This window comes from Rattus norvegicus, chromosome 4 (genome assembly GCF_021556685.1).
Source record: "Rattus norvegicus strain SHRSP/BbbUtx chromosome 4, alternate assembly SHRSP_T2T, whole genome shotgun sequence".
NCBI lineage: Eukaryota > Metazoa > Chordata > Mammalia > Rodentia > Muridae > Rattus > Rattus norvegicus.
The window spans coordinates 165,585,903-165,602,384 of record NC_141537.1 but is presented as its reverse complement, the minus strand read 5'-3'; the positions used below and the strand labels follow the sequence as shown (position 1 = coordinate 165,602,384).

The 16,482-nt window shown below is 39.9% G+C and overlaps 1 long non-coding RNA gene across 2 annotated transcripts; it reads left to right on the top strand.

The window, feature by feature from the left end:
- Positions 1-5,554: 5,554 nt before the first annotated feature.
- On the top strand, positions 5,555-14,720 carry LOC147995095 (uncharacterized). Of its 2 annotated transcripts, none has more exons than XR_015687102.1 (4): positions 5,555-5,835; positions 10,642-10,805; positions 13,220-13,428; positions 14,507-14,720. It is a non-coding gene; the product is annotated as an uncharacterized LOC147995095 (long non-coding RNA). The 2 variants fall into 2 exon arrangements; XR_015687103.1 differs by lacking the exon at positions 5,555-5,835 and adding an exon at positions 6,172-6,482 and having other exon boundaries at positions 14,507-14,649.
- The last annotated feature ends 1,762 nt before the right edge of the window (positions 14,721-16,482 follow it).

The window sequence follows — 16,482 nt, the reverse complement described above, 5'->3', positions numbered from 1 at the left end:
TACTACAAAACAATGACTGACATAACTGCTTTTGCTGTTTACTTACAAATTTTTTTGTCTAATTCATGTATTTTCATTATTCAATTAATAAGGTATGTACCATACTTTTTTTTATCAAATAACCGCCACAATCAAGAACTGTGAATTACTAAAATCTAAAGAGCAATTCTCAACTTGATGTGGATAACAAAAAAAAATCCATAAAGTACATCATAGCTAAAATCATCATGTACAATAAAAGAACATCTGAAAGTATCACTTGCCTGAATTCAAGCAGCACTATAGAGCAATAGAAAAAAAACCTGCAAAGGATTTGTATAGAAACTGATAGTCTGATCAATGTAATTGAATCAAAATCACCGAAGTAAACCCATAAATCTACAGACACTCGATTTTTAACAGAGCAGGCAAAATAATACAATGAAAATGGAGAGCATCTTCAACAAATTGTGCTGGTGTAACTGGATGTCTGCATTCAGAAGAAAGCAATTAGATCCATGTTTATAACCCTGAACAATACTCATGTATAAGTGGTTCATCATAAAACCAGATATACAATTTTAAAAGAAGAGGAAGTTGGGAATAGACTTGATTTCATTAGTACAATAGACAACAGGCTGAAGAGAATATCCGTAGCTCAGGCACTAAGATCAACAATTAATAGATGGGACCAATGGAATGCTATCCAGCTACTAAAAAGATAAAGACACTATAAATTTGCAGTAAATTAATGGAACTATACATTATCATCCCAAATGGGATAACTCAGATCTAGAAAAACAGACATGGTATGTACTCAATGATAAGTGGACATTAGCCATAAAGTACAGGAAATATTTGCTATAAACCACAGAGTCAAAGAAACTAAGTCACAAGGAGGACTCAAGTAAAGATGCTTGTATTTCACTCAGAAGGGGAAATAAAACATACATAAGAAGTAGATGAATGGAGGAAACTAGGTGCAAGAGTAAGTGAGGAGATAATTCGGTTGGGGATCTGGAGCGGTGAAGGAGTGTATAAAAGGACTTAGAGAGAAAAGAGGATTTCATTGGGTGGTATTTCTGGGAATAGCCAGAGGCCTGGGGTGGGGCATCTGGGTCCTTATGGGGATGATCTTATTTGAGACACCTACCAGCTGGGGATATGGAGATTGAAGTGTCAACATCTAGCAGATAGTTCACACATCCAGTGGAGGGAAATGGACACCAAACTACACACAACATCTTGACTGAAGATTTGTTCAGCCTATGAGATACCCTTGAATAAAGATGGAGCAGAGATTGTGGGAATGGCCAACCAATAACTCTACCCACTTGAGATCCATCCCTTGGGAAAGAGCCAAACACTTTCATGATTAATGATATTATCTGATGCTTTTAGAATGGGGCCTTGCATAACTGTCTCCTAAGAGTCTTCATCCATCAGTTGATAGAACTCGGTGTTGTATCTCCACAGTGAAATATTAGGCAAGGCTCAGGAAGTATTGTGAAAGAGTGGGGAATAGGATAGAGGGAGTCAGAGGGTCAAGGATTCTACAAGGATATCTACATAATCAACTAACCTGTACCATGGGATCTCACAGATACTGAACCACCAACCAAGAATCATATAGGGGGTGAACTTAGGACCCATGCACATTTTTAACAGATGTATGGTTTAGTTTACATATGGATTCCCTAAGAATTGGAATGGAGGCTCCTGCTATTCTGTCGATAACATTTGGCTCACCTTTCCCAATAACGAATGCCTTGTCTAGCCTTAGAGGCAGAGGATGCACCTGCTGTAATTGCAGGTGTCGGGGCAGGTTATTACCCATGGAGGCTCCCCCCCCCCTCTTTGAGGGAAATGGGAAGGCTTAATGGGGGAGGGGCATGTGACTGTGGGAGTATGAGGAGTGGAGAGAGGGGTAAATAAATAATTTATTAAACAAAGAAAGCCATCACAAGTGGGGAGGGACGTGTCTGTGAAGGAAAGGAAATGGGGAGAGGGAGAGGGAAACATGATGTGGTATTTGGTAGGAGAAAGGTCTGAGGCCAGAAGGCCAGCTGACAAAATGGAAACAGGCAACTTTAGGTTGGAGAGATCCTACAGAATTTACTAGAGACCTGAGAGGTGAGAAACTCTTAAGAATCAAAGGAGGGAACTTAGATGAAATGCCCTACAGTGGGAAAAGAGAACTTGTAGAGCTCACCTCCAGCACAAAGTAAGGGCTGCAAGTGAAAGATGGGGTTGCCATCCCACAGTCAAAACACAGTGCAATAATTTTTCCTATTTGAAAGAAATGCAGCGATGGAAATGGAGGGGAGCCTAAGGAAAGCAAGGTCCAGAAATAAGCCATAAATAGGATCCAGCTCAAGGGGAGGCCCCAAGGCTTGACATTATTATTGAGGTTATGGAGCACTCACAAAATGGACCAATCATGAATGCACTCTGAGAAACCCATCAAGCAGCTGAAAGAGTCAGGTGCAGATATTTGCACCCAACTAATTTGCTGAAGCTGCTGACCCCTGAGGTTGATTTAAGTAAAAGCTGGGAGAAGCTGCGGAGCAGGGTGACCTTGTAGGAGGACCAGCAGTTTCAATAAACTGGATCCCGAATATCATTTAGACACTGGACCACCAAACAGGCAGCATAGACCAGCTGATATGAGGCCCCCAACGTATATACAGCAGAGGACTGCTGAGTCTGGATTCAGTCATAGAAGATGCACCTAACCTTCAAGAGACTGGAAGCCCCAGGGGATTTCAAGTTTTGCTGGGGTAGGGGCTTGGAAGGTTGGGAAATCATCTTGGAGACAGGAGGTGTAGAAGAGGTATGGGATGGGAACAGTCAGAGGGTAGACTGGGATGGGTATAAAATCTGGAGTGAAAAAAAAACAATTAAATAAAATTTTAAAAAATCATAAAGAAAAAAAGAACAGTAAAGAAAGATAAGAAAGAAAAAGAGCTAAAATTGAGCAGTGGAGCAAGCCTGAAAAAGAGTGTCTAATTTCTGCTTTGAGCCTTCAAGTATATGCTTGTCCCATATTCCTTTAACATCTATTAGTAACATGTGCAATGAAATAAACCATTCAATTCAACATTTCTCTGGTTTAGTGCCCAGGATGAGACAGAGAGTGGGAATAAGGTAGAAGCACCCAAGAATCAATGGGTGTGACCTTAGATATGACTCACTATACTGGGGATACCTAAATAAACCTGTGAGTGCCATTTGTATTCAACATAGTGTACTGACTGGTTTTGTGTGTCAACTTGACTCAAGCTGGAATTATCACAGAGAAAGGAGCCTCAGTTGAAGAAATGCCTCCTTGAGATCCAGCTGAAAAGCATGATCTCAACTCATGATCAAAGGGGTTGGGCCCAGCCCATTGTGGGTGGTGCCATCCCTGGGCTAGTGGGCATGGGTAATATAAGAAAACAAGCTGAGAGATCCAGAGAAAGCAAGTCAGTAACTAACATCCCTCAATGGCCTCTGCATCAGCTTCTGTTCCTGACTTGCTTCAGTTCCAGTCATAACTTTCTTTGGTGATGAACAGCAACTTAGAAGTGTAAGCTAAATAAACACTTTCCTTCTCAACTTGCTTTTGGATCATGGTGGTTGTGCAGGAGAATTGCATGTTGACAAGAGCCTGGTATAGATGTCTCCTGAGAGGCTCTCCAGAGCAAGAAGAATACAAAGCTGAATGCTTTTAGCCAACCATTGAACTGAGAATGGGGTCCTCACGGGAAGAGTTAGAAAAAGTATTGAAGGAGCTGGAGGGGTTTGCAACCTCATAAGAACAACAATACCAATCAACCAGAGCTCCCAGAGACTAAACCATCATCCAAAATTCACATGAACATACCCATGGATCCAATTGCATATGTAGCAGAGGCTGGCCGTGTTGGGCACAAATAGGAGGAAGAGCCCTTGGTTCTGACAAGAATGAATTCCCCAGTGTAGGGGAACATCAGGGCATGGAATGGGGAAGAGGTGGTTGCTTGGGTGGGGGAACACCCTCATAGAAGCAGGGGGAATTTGATAGTGGGTTTATGGACGGGAAACCAGGAGAGGGGATAACATTTGAAATGTTAATTTAAAAAAAATAAAGAAATAACCTTGACTGAGGGTTACACATAATAGTAACCCTAAACTAATATATATAAGAACTTTTAGTTCTTCACCTGCTATACAGTTAACAATAGCTGAATCACAATGGAGAGTGGAATACACACTCATTTGTTTGGACATACTGGCTGCTTTCTCAACACACTTGGTATAGTTTCACAATGTTGGCCTCATCCTGGGGAGCTGATAGTCCAATGGTTTTTCAGTCTACAAAGTTGGACTCCTAGGTGGAAAAACCTTTAGTATTTTGGAGAGCAGCTGTTTCTTTACCTATAATGGAAGCTTCCTAGAAATGATAGCTCTAACATCAGCTTATTCTAATGTGTGGTGAGTTGAAATGAAACAGACTATTAAAAAATGTCCTTAGACAAAAAAAGAAAAGAAGAAAAGAAAGAAAGAAAGAAAGAAACAAACAAACAAACAAACAAAGAGTAAGAGAGAAAAGAAAATCTCTGAGACGTTAAATGTGGCTTCTCTGAATCAGAACTTGTTTCTGTAGAAGTCTAACCATTATCAATATGGCTACTCCACATTATTGGCAGGATTATGAGTGATAGCTGGGGTTATTTGAAACTTTTCCTAGTACACTCCTACACATATACTTAAATGAGAGAGAGCTGTCTCTTACAAAGAGCTAAGCTATACGTTGATCCACAGATAGTTATGCCTGTTTAAATCATGAGATCCCTGGGTTTATTGGATAATAATTCTCATCAAAAAAATAATTACAGAACCAAAGTAAAAGAAAGATACAAAGGCTGGATATGGCAGATCACACTGTACATGCAGACCACACAAGTTAGGCATAGTTTCAGAGTGAAAGGAAAAAGTTTAAAATTGTCCCCTAGACAAAAGTTAAATCCAAAAGCAGGCCTGGGAACTGCCTGTTCCAGGAACTAGCTGATCAGAGAAAGAGTAATTGCACCAGCTGGTTCAGCCACTTTGTTCCAGGAACTAGCTAATCATAACAAGAGCTGACCATAACAGCAGCTGACCATAATAGCTGAAACTGATTAACCATAAAGTTAGATTAAAATCTTGAAGTACAATCATGAGAAGCAGGAGGTTCTTCCTTGTGATTCAGTATGGTTTTTCCTTTAAATACCCCTTCTCCCAACCCTTCGAGGTCGAACTCCTCTACCCCTGCATGAAATACGAGTCTTGACCCCAGTGCACTGGTTTCTGTCATCCCTATCAACAAACCTCTGGTTGATTGCATCAAGATCTGTCTCTCATGAGATTTTGGGGGGATCATGTCATCCCGAGACCTACTCTGGGGGCCTTTCATTTGGGGGCTTGTCCTGGATCGGCGACCACCCTTTTCTCCAGAGATCCACTTGGAGGTGAGATACTGTCTGTGTCTTTGTGTTTCTGTACCAGCTGAACTCTGGGTCTGTATTTGCTCTCGGGTTCTGGTTTTGCAGTTGCTCATGTCTCGCATAGAACCAGAGGTGTGTGAGTATTGGTAGATGTGCCAGGGGCTCACCAACTGCGCTGCCCGAGAGACATCCCAGGAGGTCTGTACAGACTCCAGGGATGCCTGGGAGATTCCTGTCTGGGTGCTGGTGATGATTCAGTGATTCCCCTGGAGTTGGACAAAAGACCTGCCCTCCCAGCTGTCTGGGTGCTGGTGAAGACATAGTAGTTCTGGACTGAAGAAGCAAAATGTCCTCCCAGCTGACTGTTTTTCCAGAGTAGTCTTGCCTGTCCAGGTGGAGACGGGCATCGGTTAGTATTTGTCTGTGTAACTTAGGTCTCTGTCTTGTGTTACTTGTGACTCTGATGATGAGACAGACCGTGAAGACTCCTTAGTTTGGCTTTAGACCATTGGACTGAAGTTAGGGCTAGAGCACACAACTTGTCAGTTGAGATTAAAAACGGACCTTGGCAGACATTTTGCTTCTCAGAGCGGCCTGTGTTTGATGTCGGCTAGCCTCCAGAGGGCACCTTTGACTTAACCATTATTTTTGATCTGCTCCTGTTGGGAAGGAGGAGTGATGTGGAATCTGTTCCCCCCTTCAACTGTCAGTAGTGAGCTCACAGAAGCTCCTGTCTGAATCATTCAGTTTTGTGGTGATCTCTCAGCGGCCGCTTGTTTTTTGTTTTTGTGTGCACTTCTGTTTTTGTCTCTTTTGATTGTCTTTCTGTGTGACTGAATGCTGTTTGTCCTCTTTGCCAGATCTCTATTTTCTAGACTCTCTTCTTTTTTCTCACCAGCCCACTTTAGATGCTTGTTAGTGGCTGTTATATGGATGGAAGGCCCTCACTTCTGCCTGTTGACTTCAATACGTCTGACAGTAGGGAGGGCCTGGTATACAGCCAGGATCCAATGGTGGGTCTCTGAGGGGCTGGATAATGCCCCACCATTTTCTAAGGTAAGAAAATATATGAAGAGAAAGTTGCAGGAACATGAAGGGGTATGCTATATCACTGAGAGAGTTAGTGTAAGTTGTAGAGAAAGTGAAGTTAGAGAGACTGAGGAAGAGAAGCAGGAAAGAAAAGAGAAAGGGAAAGACAGAGAGGAAAGGCAGATCGTAAGCAAGAGAGAAACTTGACTAGAATATTGGATACAGTAGTGGGAGACAGAGATAGAGAGAGGGCAGGTTCTAGACAGACAGAGAACCTGGGCAATAGAAGACCAAGACCAAATGGGAGCAGAGAGATGCAGAGACAGCCATTGGAGAAAGATCAGTATTGCAAAGAAAAAGAACATTGAACCCAAGATTGCCCAAAGAAGAAAGGTCCCTAAGGTCCGGTCTCTTGAAAAAGATGACTAGCGGAGACAGAGCTCAGACCCCTTCCCCAAGCCTATGGTAACCCTAAACGTGGAAGGGACCCCTATAGACTTTCTAGTGGGTACCGGAGCAGAGTATTCAGTCCTAAAACAATCATTAGGAAATTAAAAGACAAAGTTGAAGGCACAGATTCCATTTACTCAGACCGGACCTGAAGTAAAGTGGGGTACTCCCACTTCCATGATATTGACTTTAAAAGTAGAGGATAAGAAGCCCCGGACATTAGCAAACAGGGCAAAGAGACCTAGGGAGTTCAGTGGGAAGTCAAAGTTAACATCACTGAGATAAAACAAGGAGTGCTTATAGATACTTTTTAGGAATAGATAGAAGCTTTCCCCACCAAGCAAGAGATGGTCTCTGTAGTCATCAATGAGATACTGGCTTCTACTCCTCCTGGGTGTATTTGCTTCTTTTTGTTTTAGGTGTGCTGTCAAGCTGCTGATTTTGCTCTCTCCTGTTTCTTTCTGCAGGCACTCAGAGCTATGAGTTTTCCTCTTAGTACAGCTTTCATTGTATCCCATAAGTTTGGGTATGTTGTACCTTCATTTTCATTAAATTATAAGAAGTCTTCAATTTCTTTCTTCATTTCTTCCTTGACCAAGTTATCATCGAGTAGAGCATTGTTCAACTTCCATGTATATGTAGGCGTTCTCCCCTTATTGTTATTGAAGAACAGCTTTAGCCCGTGGTGGTCTGATAGGACGCATGGGATTATTTCTAGCTTTCTGTATCTATTGAGGCCTGTTTTATGACCAATTATATGGTCAATTTTGGAGAAAGTACCATGAGGTAATGAGAAGAAGGTATACCCTTTTGTTTTAGGATAGAATGTTCTATAAATATCTGTTAAGTTCATTTGGTTCATGACTTCTCTTTGTCTATGTCTCTGTTTAATTTCTGTTTCCATAATCTGTCCATTGATGAGAGTGGGGTGTTGAAACCTCCTACTATTATTGTGTGAGGTGCAATGTGTGTTTTGAGCTTTTGTAAGGTTTCTTTTATGTATGTAGGTGCCCTTTTATTTGGAGAATAGATATTTAGGATTGAGATTTCATCGTGGTGGATTTTCCCTTTGATGAATATGAAGCATCCTTCCTTATCTTTTTTGATGACTTTTAGTTGAAAATCGATTTTATTCGATATTAGAATGGCTACTCCAGCTTGCTTCTTCAGACCATTTGCTTGGAAAGTTGTTTTCCAGCCTTTCACTCTGAGGTAATGTTTGTCTTTGTCTCTGAAGTGTGTTTCCTATACGCAGCAGAATTCAGGGTCCTCATTGTGCATCAAGTTTGTTAATCTATGTCTTTTTATTGGGGAGTTGAGTCCATTGATGTTGAGAGATATTAAGGAATAGTGATTGTTGCTTCCGGTTATATTTGTATTTGGATGTGACATTATGTTTGTGTCCTTTTCTTGTCTTTGTTTTGTTGCCAAGATGATTATTATCTTGCTTTTTCTAGGGTGTAGCTTGCCTCCTTATGTTGGGCTTTACCATTTATTATCCTTTGTAGGGCTGGATTTGTAGAAAGATATTATGTAAATTTGGTTTTGTCATGGAATATCTTGGTTTCTCCATCTATGTTAATTGAGAATTTTGCTGGATACAATAACGTGGGCTTGCATTTGTGTTCTCTTAGGGTCTGTATGACATCTGTCCAGGATCTTCTGGCTTTCATAGTCTCTGGTGAGAAGTTTGGTGTGATTCTGATAGGTCTGCCTTTATATGTTACTTGACCTTTTTCTCTTACTGCTTTTAATGTTCTTTCTTTATTTTGTGCATTTGGTGTTCTGATTTTTATGTGACAGGAGGAATTTCTTTTCTTGTCCAATCTATTTGGAGTTCTGTAGGCTTCTTTTATGTTTATGGGCATCTTTTTTTTTTAAGTTAGGGAAGTCTTCTATGATTTTTTTGAAGATATTTACTGGTCTTTTGTGCTGGGAGTCTTCACTCTCTTCTATACCTATTATCCTTAGGTTTGATCTTCTCATTGAGTCCTGGATTTCCTTTATGTTTTGGACCAGTAGCTTTTTCCATTTTACATTACCTTTGACCATTGTGTCTATGACTTCTATGGAATCTTCTGCTCCTGAGATTCTCTCTATATCTCTTGTATTCTGTTGGTGATGCTTGTATCTATGGCTCCTTGCCTCTTCCTTTGGTTTTCTATATCCAGGGTTGTCTCCCTTTGTTCTTTCTTTTTACTTCTCTTTTCCATATTTAGTTCCTTCACCTGTTTGATTGTGTTTTCCTGGAATTCTTTCAGGGATTTTTGTTATTCTTCTCTACAGGCTTCTACTTGTTTATTTATGTTTTCCTCTGTTTCTCTAACGAAGTTCTTTATGACTTTCTTGAACTCCTGCATCATGATGATCAAATGTGATTTAAAACTAGATCTTGCCTTTCTGGTGTGTTTGGATATTCAGTGTTTGCTTTGGTGGGAGAATTGGGCTCCGATAATGCCATGTAGTCTTGGTTTCCGTTACTTGGGTTCCTGTGCTTGCCTCTCACCATCAGGTTGTCTCTGATATTACCTTGTTCTGCTATTTCTGACAGTGGCTACACCATCCTATAGGCCTGTGTGTCAGGAGTGCTCTAGACCTGTTTTCCTGTTTTCTTTCAGCTAGTTATGGGAACAGAGTGTTCTGCTTTCGGGAGTGTAGTCTTTCCTGCCTACAGCTCTTCAGCTATTCCCGTAGGCCTGTGCCCTGAGTCCAGCAGGCAGGTCACTTTGAGCAGAAAAGTTGGTATTACCTGTGGTCCTGCGATGAAGTTGCTCATGGGGGGTTGCTTTTGAGCTCTCTGTGAGTGCAGTGACTAGGAGGGTCTGTGCCACCTTTTCCCTGGGCCCCCGTGCACCAGGGTCCCAGATGTCATTAGGTGTTTTCCTCTGGAGTCAGAAATGTGGGCACAGTGTAGTCTCTTCTGGCTTCCCAGGCGTGTCTGCCCCTCTGAAGGCTTAGCTCTCCCTATCACAGGATTTTGGTGCAGGGAACTTTTGATCCCGTCCCTTGAGATCTAGGAGGTATCTGGACCGCAGGGGATCTGCTGCTTGAGTGCCCCTACCTGCATGTTCCTAGAGGCCCTATACAATTTCCTCTTGGAGCAGGGATGTGGGCAGGGGTGGGCAGTATTGGAGGTCTCTCATGCTCTGCAGTCTCAGAAGTGCCCACTGGTCCAGGCAGTGAGCTTTCTCTCTGAAAGTGTTTGAGAGCAGGGAACTGTGGGCTAGTGTTGACTTTCAAATATTCTTTTGAAGGTAGTGTCTGGGAAACTCTGAGAACCATGTATCAATAAAAATACTGAAATAACATTTACTATTCATGTGTTTATAGAAAGGTGTAAATAACACATTAAAGCAACATTTTTATTTAATCCTAATTATTTGACTCATGTCTATTTGGACACTTTGTTTAAAAAAAATTAATGATTTTTAGTGGTGCCTATTTTGCTTAACATGTTTTTATGCTGAATATTTAGAACCATTGCTGTGTCTATAGTATAATGAGTTAGTAAATTTTTACTTCTTTATATATTTCTTAACAAAATTTACTGTGGCCACTAGAAATAAATTTAACAGAAATCTGCAAAGGGTTCTCACCTGTAATGGAAATAAGGGTCATTCCATGTCAGGGTGTTTGGATCATTAAATAAATCAATCAGACCCTACCCTTTATCAGCCCTCTGTATCATCTGATCCAGGTAACTTACTAAAATGTGTATTTCGACATTTTTTTCTAGAAATCATTGAAAGCCCAACTTTTAACTGAAAACCAACTTCATGTACCACTCCCAAAATGAGTGAGCAGGTCTCATACTCAACTGTGAGATTTAAAAAGTCTTCAGGCTTACAGAACCAAGTGAGGTCTGAGGAGACTCAAGGGGCCAAAAAGCTGGCCACAGAAGTAAGAGTTTTTAGTGTCTAATATCAGTTGCTTTTTATGCATTTTAAACTTTCAACAGTTTAAAAATACCTTACTGGCTTCTATTGAAAACTATCATGTTCCATTTTATCTGCACATAGTTATGCACAAGAGTAGAAGGGAACCGTGAGTATTAACTGATTATATTGATGGCAATTAAGTACAAAATTGTTCAAAACATAATTTAAAAAATAAAACAATCAAGTTTTAAAATTATAAAAGGAAGCATGATAAACTACTTCTACTCAGTTACCGAATAAATCAGATAAGGAGAGAAGAACAATGGGAAAATGCAGGGGAAAAAAATCTTGAGAATCCAGAAGGGAGAAGAAAGACTGAAATGTGCATGTTTCCATCCTTCATAGAAGGGGGAACAAAATACTCACAGGAGCAAATACAGTGATAAAGACTGAAGCAGAGCCCAAAGAAAAGGACATTGATAGATTGACCTACATGGGGAACAATCCCATATGCAACCACCAAACCCAGTTAATATTGCTGATGCCATGAAGTGCATGTTGAGAGGAGCCTGAAGTGGACGTTTCCTGAGAGGGCCTGCCATAGTTTTAATTATACAGATGAGGATGCTTGCAGCTAATCATCAAACTGAGCATTGGGGTCCCCAGTGGAGGATCTAGAGAAAGGACTGAAGGATTTGAAGGGGTTTGTAACCCCATAGGAAAAACAACAATATAAATCAACTCAAATCTTCCAGGGACTAAAACACCAACCAAGAGTACACAGAGAGGGACCCATGGCTTTTGCTGCATATGTAGCAGAGGATGGCATTGTCTGTCATCAATAGGAGAAGAAGCCCTTGGTACTTTGAAGGCACAATTCTCCAGAGTAGTGGAATGCCAGGGTGTTGAGGTAGAAGTGGGTAGGTGGGAGGAAAAGCATCAACATAGAAGGGGAAGGGGGGATGAGAGAGAGGGAACCTGGAAAGAGGATAACATTTGCAATGAAAATACATAAAATATCCAATAAAAATTAAAAATAAAAAGATATGATAAACCATAAGGAGATTTTTGTTTTTTTATTTGATCAGGTCAATAAAAATTCTGAAAACTTTAAAACTAACAAGCCAGAGTCTGATAAAAGACTTTTCTATAGAAACAGTATCATACATAAATGAAGCTTTTGCATTAGAAATAATATTTTCATTCTCAAGGAAAGTGTTTTAATTGTTATAAATATCACCAACATCTAATATAACAGGCACCAACAGCTGTCCAACAGAAGATGAATTCTCCAAATGGAAATAAAATTGTAGATGAAGGAAGAGGGGATGTTTAAGTGGGCAATTATATCTCATCAATTGGGTCAAAGATTATTGTGTTGTGTGTTCTTTTATGTGACGGTTTGAGTGTAGGAACATGTGCAGCAGCAGGAGACAATGGGCTGCCGGGGGGTTGGTATGTCATAATGCAAGATATCTAGCAGATATCTTGGGGCAATTCCATGTGGACCTTGCAGAGTAAAAGACAACTATACTTATTACTTTTTATATTTTTACAACAGGTGTATTTTAGGTAGAAATGTACAATTTTCAGGGCACTGATCAGTCTGTTTGTATTATCAACTTGTACACAATTTCCCCATGATTCTGCTATAAAAATTTTTATTAGTATTGAGATGTTCTCTTTTCATGGTGTTGATTTTCTTGCTTTGTTTTGTTGATTTAATGGAGTTCAGTCCCCTGGCAGCTCATTGCGGTAGCTCTTGTAATCCCTTGTTCCCTTTGGCTGCTAGCTGTTGTAATGTTCATGACAAACAGTGAGTAATTGAGAGAGATATTATTTGAACTTCTACCTAAGACATAGCTTTGGAAAGGGATGATGCAGTTGTATACTGTGTACATTTTGTAGCCTATAATTAGGAAATAAGTCAGAATCTATGGAGTATAATAACCTTTCCTGACACTCTGCAGTGTTCTGTCCTTATTCATACTAATCTGTTAGCTCTGGGGCTCTTAGGAGTTGACCTGCTCTTTCTCACTCGTGGTCATGCTCCTTTTGAGGACTTGGTGGTAGTGTACATTCTGAGCTCAGGGGACTGTGAATATTACATAAAAATATTGTAAGAAACAGCTTTGCAAAGAACTTAGGGCATTCTTTTCCTTTTCTGTAATGCATATTGAGGTCATGGTTAAGAAAAAAAAGACTTCATCTGTACAGAGACATTAAGTTTAAAATTTATTGCATTCCTTCACATTTACAGAAAAAATAACTTCCAGGCTGTGCTAAAACATAAGTTCATATGTTGATCTTTTGGATTACAAATGTTCTTTTAACAGTTGTTCCATTTCTTAAAGTTTTTTTTTTAGTTCAAACTTTCATGGGGGGTTAAGAATTAGCAGAATATTTTACTTAGACATTTATTTGTGACTAATTTAGTTTTTCAGTATGCTCACGAAAAGCATGGGCTGCATGAAACTCTAAGCTGCAAGTATAACTGCACAACCATGCAAAATGACATCGATTTAATGGAAGAAATGCTAAGAAATGTCTATAGATGTCTAATGACCTTCTGCAATATCTAAACAGAGAACAGAAAAGATGGTACAGTGAAACTAAGTCTGTTATACCTTCCTCTCAGCACACAGGTATGTAGCAAGGGAGGACATGAATACAGAAGTTCATTTTTATCGTTTCTTTCATGGAAGCTTTGAGGTCTAACCTTCAGCTTAAGATGCTGGTGATGCCTTTGTTAATCATTTGAGGGTTCCTTATTTCATGTAGCTACCAGCAACTCAGAAACCCCTGTTTGAGTTAGTAGAATCTTATAGTTTCTAGAAGTCAGTGTATCTTTGGCACTTCTACTGCCTGCTGTGCATGATATTACCAATCATCAACATAATCATGAGAACAGACTATCAACATCAAAACCTCCCTTATAAGTCTCTCATTTCTCTCAAGGTAGGAGAATTTAACAAAGACATGGCCCAAGGCTAAGTTCACATTACTGTGTGGACCAGTGTGGACACAGTGCATTATAGCAGATCTAGAATTCTGTCATCAGTTTAAGTTCCTCTGAATAGCAAGTACTCATTTCCTACCCCCAGCTCCTGGTTTCATAAAGCCTCTGTTTCATAGAACTGGGCTAATTTAAAAACCTAATCTGATTAGAATCATAATGTATGGTCCTAGACCTGTTGTGTTTCTCTTTATTCACCATCTTCAAGTTCATCCATGGTTGCCACAGAGGTCAGCATCTTTCTCTTTGGTTTCATGTGAGACATGGCATCATTGTGTAGTCCAGGTTGACTTGGAACTCAAAGAGTATCCAAGGTTGGCCTGGAAGTCATTACTTAGGCTAGGATGAGTCCAAACTAATACTTATCTTCCTGTCTCTCTCTTTGGAGTACTCAGGTTATAGGAATAAGTTATCATGTCCAGCCAATTCATTTCCATTTAAAAGATTAATAGTATTCTTTTCTCTACTGATTGAAAAATGATTGACACAAGAAATGTTTCTATATCTCTAATGTTATCAGCAATGTTCCATAACTCATGGTTGTGCAGGTGTCTCTGGGCATTATAGAATCTCATTTTCTGAGACCTGGGGGATTTTACCCCAACCCTTCTTTCTTTCTCTCTTTCAATACAACCTCAATCAATATTGTGTTTGATAATACAATATAAGAAAATAATAAATTTAATCATTTAACTTCGGTTCCACAGGCAAAAATGTTGAAATACACTGGTTCTGCTATGGTATAAAATGTTATTATTTAATCCTGGACAAAAAAGCATGGAATGGATGTAAACAGACCTGCCGGGATTCCAGCTTATCCCTTCTGAAGAAAGAAGATGAGGACAAACTGGTATTGTAGACACTTGCCCCTTCATTCTGTTCGACTTTTTCTCTAACCCTGAATAATGAGATCCTAAATCCATATTTTTCATGTGTATGTGATTTTCCTGTAATATGAACAAAACTGTGGGACAAGAGTTCGTTAGGGGGAGACTCATTACTACAGATACCCTTAGGTCTTTCAGTCTACTCACTTTCTCAGGAGCCTAAAAGAGAGTCCCTCAGAAAGCATGCCTTTTACTGATTAAGTTTAAATCTTTCGTACAGCACATCCTTTGGCTGAGAGTTATTTTCTACATATAATTCTAAACAAACTCCTTCTGTCTAATATTTGCTCTTTGCAACTGGAAATGAGACTTCCAGAGATGAGAAATCAGATGCCAAAAGGGAAAGTAACTGACCTCTGTGCCTGTTTGTAATATGAGATGATATGAAAAATGTGTAATTAAGTGGTTGATCTGTTAGGACCATCGTGATTTTCACTGAATCTAACCCTACCTTTACTGTACAGTATTCTTATGTTTTTTTAATTTCAATATCTGACATTTCCTGTTTTAATTATTACTAATGACATCTCATTGAAGACTGTATTTTCATGGAGAAATGATTGCAGGTTCACTTTGAAAACATTGTTATTTATGACATAGTATGGTATTTATATATCAATTTTATACATGTTCAAATAACAACATAAAAGAATATTTAATTACAAATAATATAGCTAGTATCCACTTGATACATTAAATATAACCAGTTTTTAAACCTTTTATTATTTTTGGTGTAGTAATAGTAGTGCAGCAGCAACAGCAGCAGCAGCAGGAGCAATAGCATTTTACCCCCTAATTATTCCTTCCTTCAGGATCCAAGGCAAAGCTTTCAGGTTCTTGTTAATTCCTGCTTCAGACAGGGTCACTGGCTAACCTGGAGTCCATGTGTGATGAACTATTAACAGTAGCTAGACTGGACAAGGGAACAAAGGGAGAGGCATCTCTCCTTGGGAAGGAGGCTAAAGAGACAAAGACAAAATTCCCTGGCAGAAAACAATTTCTCTCAAGCAAATTATTTTCAAGTTAAGCACAAAGAGGACCAAGTAAAACTCTTTGACAAACAAAACAAACAGTTCCTTGATTTCAAACACAGTCGTCAGTCCAAGTCCAAAAACAAAACAAAAGCCAAAAAGATACTCGACAATAACACAGAAAACAAACTAGACAAACAAGACCAAGACAAAGCGTCCTATAAGCTATTTCCACGGATGCCTGATACCTTCAGTACCTGGCCCAAATTGAAGCTTAACCTTAGCTGCTTCCTGAATGAGGAGGACCATCTGATCCCACCTCCCAATGGGATACCAGAGTGTCCTCTAGATTACTTTCTCCTCCTAGAGCATCCTTTAGGGCCTGTGGCATGTGACAACTAGCATGTCTGCCTGTCACAGCCGTAAGACCCTCATAGGATCCACAGCAACCACCAATGGGACTCTAACCCCTCTCCAGGGGGAACTCAAACCTTTCAGACAGCAGACACAGACAACACAAAACAACATGAAACAAAGACAAGACATGACACAGAGATAAAACAGAAAGTAACACAGAACACAAAGCACAGATTTGCTCGAGCTTGCCTCTGATCTCCTCGCCAATTGTGGTCTGGGGTTGATGCACCAAAATGTTTTAAGACCCCATAGTGACCTTACCTCAGGAGCACCATCCACAGAGCATAGAGTGACAAAGTGACCGCTGCAGTAACAGGAGAGTATAAGGTTTTTAATCCATGTATGCAGGGTTGCTCATCCATGCAGGGAGACGCAACCTCAAACCCAAAAAAACGTACAACTTTTATT